The sequence below is a fragment of the Drosophila arizonae genome, chromosome 2, assembly GCF_054131065.1.
Source record: "Drosophila arizonae isolate 15081-1271.41 chromosome 2, UAZ_ARI_1.0, whole genome shotgun sequence".
Taxonomy (NCBI): Eukaryota; Metazoa; Arthropoda; class Insecta; order Diptera; family Drosophilidae; genus Drosophila; species Drosophila arizonae.
The window spans coordinates 6,787,615-6,793,761 of NC_142922.1; the positions used below are offsets into that span (position 1 = coordinate 6,787,615).

At 37.6% G+C, this 6,147-nt stretch overlaps 4 non-coding genes across 4 annotated transcripts; 2 read left to right on the forward strand and 2 right to left on the reverse strand.

The window, feature by feature from the left end:
• Window positions 1-635: 635 nt before the first annotated feature.
• Window positions 636-708, forward strand: TRNAA-AGC (transfer RNA alanine (anticodon AGC)). Its single transcript has one exon. It is a non-coding gene; the product is annotated as a tRNA-Ala (tRNA).
• Window positions 709-998: 290 nt separating this feature from the next.
• Window positions 999-1,071, reverse strand: TRNAA-AGC (transfer RNA alanine (anticodon AGC)). Its single transcript has one exon. It is a non-coding gene; the product is annotated as a tRNA-Ala (tRNA).
• A 712-nt stretch (window positions 1,072-1,783) lies between these two features.
• On the reverse strand, window positions 1,784-1,855 carry TRNAP-UGG (transfer RNA proline (anticodon UGG)). The gene has a single exon. It is a non-coding gene; the product is annotated as a tRNA-Pro (tRNA).
• Window positions 1,856-2,076: 221 nt separating this feature from the next.
• On the forward strand, window positions 2,077-2,149 carry TRNAA-AGC (transfer RNA alanine (anticodon AGC)). Its single transcript has one exon. It is a non-coding gene; the product is annotated as a tRNA-Ala (tRNA).
• The last annotated feature ends 3,998 nt before the right edge of the window (window positions 2,150-6,147 follow it).

Sequence of the window (6,147 nt, forward strand, 5' to 3'; positions counted from 1 at the left end):
TAAATAAAAATTGGCGCGTCAAAAGTCAGATTTTGAATGTTGTCTGCATGCTATCAATATTGTCGCATGCTTGGGTGCTTATGTAAATTTAGCTTGCTTCTTTCTTTCCCCAGAGAATTGTATTTCTTATATCACTTTGTTTTGTCGCAACTTTTATTTACTTTGGCAAAATCGTTACGACTGCTGGCGTTGATTTTTCATTTGGGAGCCAGTTGTTATTGTCGTTGGGTGGCGAAATTTCCATAATTATATGCATCAGATGGCAGGTGGTTGAAGCGGATGCTGAAGACGTTGTGCAAAGCTCAAAACAATAACGCAAAGAAAACAAAGCAATACAATAAGAAGAAAAGAAAATTGTGCGAGAGTGTGTATTTTTGTAATTTTTATGGCAGACTGAACCTGCGCCAAGTGTAAATATTGACAGTTTTTAAAAACGAATAAATAATAAAGCAAAAATGCAACCGAAAAGAAAATGCGTAAATTAATTTCTTTTGTTTACTGAGGGTGCCGCCGTTGTTGGGCAAATTTTGTGGGCTGCTCCATTCCAGATCGTTCCAAAGGTAAGCAGCGATAGATTTGTACACAGTGAACAAGCCTGCGACATGAGACATAATTTGGGCCGCGGACGATCACCTGGGGATGTAGCTCAGATGGTAGAGCGCTCGCTTAGCATGTGAGAGGTACGGGGATCGATGCCCCGCATCTCCAACGAGGATTTCTTTTTTTCTTCATTCAATAAGAATTTGTAAAATATTTGAAATTTAATATAAATAAAGGCGTAACATAAGGCGTAACAAATTGTAATTTGTATTTCGTTTTTCAGATGTGGCATCAAATAAACTCATCTCCTTTGAACTAAAGTCAGTCTTTGTATAAACCTCAATCATTTTTTTTTAATTTAGAATTTTTTTAGATACAAAAATGTATTGCATTATACAATTTGCATATAAAATGTAATAAAAAAAATAAATTGTCTGTCTACTAGACGACAATATCCTTGGAGATGCGGGGCATCGATCCCCGTACCTCTCACATGCTAAGCGAGCGCTCTACCATCTGAGCTACATCCCCTTCGTGGAAATGCCCAACTATGTAGCCAAAAAGTGAAAAAAATGCAACTGAATTGGTTTAAAAATAGATTGGTAAATTAAATATTCCAAATAAAAGCCATGGTCAGCTTTTGTTGAAAATAATGACTGGCAATTGAGTCGAACGCAACAGAGACAAAGTTTTATTGGTGGATACGAAAATATCTTACAAATTAAAAGCATATGTTGTTACAAAATATAGCAAAAGGTAATGATAATGTTCTCAGACTTTCAAATAAAATAAAAAATCGGTAAACTATTTTCAATGAGAAATTTGAGTCTGTTAGCATTCAAGAATTAATTTATAAGTATATTCACAAATGTATCATATAACGCAACAATTGATATATATATATTTCTTAGGGTATTATCAATACATAAGTATCCCAACAACTCTCGAAACCAACAAGTAAAATATGCACAGTCATATGATTTTATTATGCAAGAAACGTCATTCAAATAGTTTTCAAAAAACCTCAGTAAACCTGAATTGCCTGCCAAGCAGCGAAACAGACACAGAAAACTTGTTTATTTTCATATGCTAAAACCTTTTAATTGAAAAAGTTGAGCCGAATTATGATCTAGATGCTCAATCATTTTACAAAGGTAATTTAAGTCCCAAGATAATAGTTATTATTTAACTGCAAATATTTAAAAAAATTAAATAAAGTAAAAAAAAAAGAAATAAAAATTCCGGGCTCAACCGGGATTTGAACCCGGGACCTCTCGCACCCAAAGCGAGAATCATACCCCTAGACCATTGAGCCTCTTGTTTTGACGATCGCCTGGTAGCTTTTATGAGTAACTGATTCATCAAATAGTTAAACAAGACCCAAATAATCTACTTATTATGCATCTAACCAGTTTCAGGCTTATAAAAAAACATGGCCCTTTCTTAAATTCCAAGGTTAAATGCATTAAATCCATAAATCACTGCATGACATTTGTCCGTTTTAAAAGCAGACTATTATTTTCTGCGGCACCAACTGGGGATGTAGCTCAGATGGTAGAGCGCTCGCTTAGCATGTGAGAGGTACGGGGATCGATGCCCCGCATCTCCAAATACAGTTCACTGACTTTTTTGTTTAATTATTTTCCTTTTTTGTGTAATTAACTGCGGCTGTGCACATAATTTCCACTTTAATGCACTCGAAATGGACGGCAATTATTTGCATTAGCGTTTCTGCGGTCTGTTGTCCCTAAGTAAATGAATAGCAAATGGATGGGTAAATCTTAGAGAGTTGAAATAGCCGAATAGATAATGATAGACGTCTGTGAGATAAGAAAAGATACAGAAAGTGAAATAAAACATTATATCTTTTCCAGAAAATAATATAAATAGATATTTTATATTAATTTCAGATATTTCATAAATATCATGTGTAGCAATGATTTATTGTTCAGGTTTTTATATAAATATCTTTTTTATGAAGTTTCTTAGCTATTGACCGCGACCATCAGCCGAATGGAGAACTCGAACTCCACATTCACGCTGTCAGTCTGCAACCTGCGCAAATATTTAATTATTCATAACTTTAAACAATCACAGCGACGTCAGCGTCATGGCATATAACCCCAGGGCTATGCCAGGACGACGTCTCCAGCCTCCAAATGCCATTTACGTCTCAACAAACACAACATACAATACAAGGGATCCATGCACCAACCCCCGTTGAAAACTCTCCTCGTCGCCTCGTAATAACATTGTCGTAAAATCATGTTTGGCTTATCGTTATCCCAGCTGGGTTGCCGAGGACAGGACGTAATGTCCCGGGCCGCCAGGCTGCCAGGATGCCAGGATGCGAGTCGCGCGCGCTGCATTTAAATGCCGTTGAAAATGGCGTGAATTATAGTAGCGTAGGTTAAATGCCTTTAGACAGGCGCATAAACTACAACAGCAGCTGAAGAGAGGGGGAGCGACTGAGTAACCCTTTCGCTTTTGACAGGATAGATTTCAAAAATTGTTGAATCTACGTAAAAGTTTTGCTGCCGTCTGCTTTTAATTTTTGTAAAATTATTTGCATTGGCGCACGCAACTGACAAACAGAGTTGAAACTACTTGTCCTGCTCCTGTGCTCCTGTCCTCCTGTGCTCCTGGCTGGCTTTGCTGGTTGGCTGGTTGACTGGCTGTTCGCCTGTTTTCTTGTAATTATCGCCTTTGTTTGTTAGTTGAACTTTTGCCAGGTCTGCCCGCCGGCCAACATACAAAATTAGCGTGGCAAAATTACTAAACAATATTTGCTAGGAAACTTGGCTGCTCAAGATGCTGTTGCCACCGCCGCTGCGGCAAAGTAAGCAACATATTGTCCTTGTCGCTGTCGTAATTTTCTAATTGGCCAAAGTTACTGCCAAGTTTCCCACCGCCGCCCAAAATGCCAGCAAGATTTGTGTTTAGTTTCGTTTGCTAATTCAATTTTAATGCTTGATTTCATATTAATTGAAAAATAAATTTCGCTTTCTGCCCAAAGGCTTAAGAGCAAGGATCTGAGTATTTAAGATTTCACCAAGAGAGTTTTCAAGTGGAATAATATAGATTTAAGAAGCGTGAGATTTAGAATAATCTGTATATCATAAGCTTAAGTAAATTAATATACAAATATATAAATAAAATTAAAAATAAATAAAATTAAAATTTGTATGGTCAAGATAAAAAAAAAAAAAAAATGTATTTTTCTTTGTTTAACAAAAAGCTTGGGTCTGTCGAATATGTGCAGCCCTGTATTATACTTGATCTGATATCATTTTTGCTTTCGACTTAGCAATTTTGTGTCTGAGTTTAAATACTATTTAATACAATATGCTCCCTCTTCACATCTTGATATCCAAAAGCAGCATCAGAATGTTACCTAAACTGGCTAATATCCGAGCAATTGCCTTTAGTCTTTTGGGGCAATAATTTCGTATGTGGCTCGCCTTTATTAAACTAATAATTTACATGGACACACATTGTCGTTGGAAACAATTTCGTGTGCGGAGCACACAAAAACCTCGCAGATTTATAAGCTGTTGGTAGTGAAAGGGAAACGTACTACCCGCATTAAAAATCCGAGTCATAAACATATTTGGAGCGATAAAAAGGTCAGCCCCAGCCCCCGCGCCATATGACCTTTGTGCTCTATGCCCTGTTCTAAGCTGTAAGTAAACTTATTGAATGTCTTAAGTTTTTTACATCAGCCTCGTCCCAGTCTGCAGGCTGCCTTCTGCTTGTTTTCATTTCATTTTTATGACAACGTTTAGAAATTGTTGTAGATATGTTGTTGCTGCTGCTGCTGTTTGTCTTTCCTTTGGCTGCTTTTGGCCACATTTAGCGCGGCCCCCACCGTATTGACATTTGATCTTTATTTGGGCATGGTCGCTGCCCCAATGCCCCCCAATGCCGCCCCATAGTCGAGCACTCGTGTGTTGACTGTGTCGCTTTGTTTGTCTGCAGGCATCTTTTTATGACTCGAGTATGTTTGCCTTTTGGCTTTGTGCATGCCATAAAGAAAGCACAAAAAATGGAATACAAGTTCCAGAAATCAAACTTCTTCTGCTTCGGCTGATGGCGCTGGAGGTGGCCCGGCCACCAATATGAGGTCATCTGTTATGAACGCTCGCTCAACTGGCTTAAGAAGCCTTTAAGCAAATACAAATTGTGCGACGTTCTCATAGAATGTTCTGCTTGCGGTGACAATTGTGTTTTGCTTCGATTTTAGAACTTTCATTTCTTTAGGAGTTGTCTTTGATTCTCTGTAAGATGCAATTGAAGGCAACAGCTTCAGACTTAAATGCGATTTGGCTTACAAAGAAGCAAATAGGAAAATATACCTAGGCGAGATATATAAGTAAGAAAGCTCTAGTCGAGACTGCTCGATTTATCACGATTTTCGTACCCCGCTAAATCAAAAATCCCAATAAATCGAACAAATTCGATACCTTTGAAAGAAATTCTTTCTCAATAATTCTCGATAAATTAAATTTCTGTGTAAATACAAAAAAAAAAAAAAAAAAAAAAAATAAATAAATAAATAAATAAATGGATCCCATTGCCATTTCGCATTATTAGGACTCTACTCTCTATATATTTTCATATTTTACTTTTATAAAATAGGTTCCCTTTTGATGACACTCTCTCCTGACAATCTTATGATATGACATAGAAATATAAAATAGAAAATATAATATATAAATGTAATTCAATATTTTTTAAGAATACAGAATTTCTTTAAAGTAGATTGGAAGAATATATCATGTTAATTCTCAAATGTTTTTAAATTTGACATGTCTTGGATTCACTATTATATGTTTTTGAACTTTTTCAAATGGGTATAATCTCTACTATAGTTGTTGGCGAATATAGTTTTTCATCCACTCTCAAACTAAAAACACATCAACGCAGCCTAAGTCTAAAGCCTTACGAAGTCAAAAATGAGTATAAGGAATTAATCTCTTATCATTATCCTTTCCCAGGCCCATCAACTAGTATTTAATGTGCACTAATTCCAAGTCAACGCCACGTTTCGAGCTACTCTGCTCAACAAGCGAAACACACACAAGACGTCTTAATCAAATCAGAGCAGCTAAATGGCTGGAGATACCCTCATAAATATGTCAATTAATGGCACGCCCCAGCCTGAGCCCGAGCCCGACCCGTGCCCAAGCCCGTCCAGGCTGTGCAGGTCTCTTATCGCAATGAAGACATAAATGCCGTGATATCAATTTATGTCAACGCAAATGGGACGGATTGTGTTGGAGCGGGAGTCTAGCATGGGTCTAGTCGGTGTTGTTTAATATATGCACAGCCACTTGACTGGCCGGGAACATGTGTCAGCGAATCTTAAGTGGAGCTTATGGAACTATTAAAAGGCACAGACAACGCACAGCACATGTCTCTGTCTGGTGTCCCTTACAGCAATAACAAAGCAAACAAATATACAAGAGTGTCGTCCCACACATGTTGTATTGGAGCGGGGGTAATTAGTTTACTACACGCTTGAGGCGTGCCTGATGCCAGGACGAGGCTGCCCGCACAGTTCTCGACCTGAGACTCTCCCACACTCTCTTCCTCTTCTCTCTATCT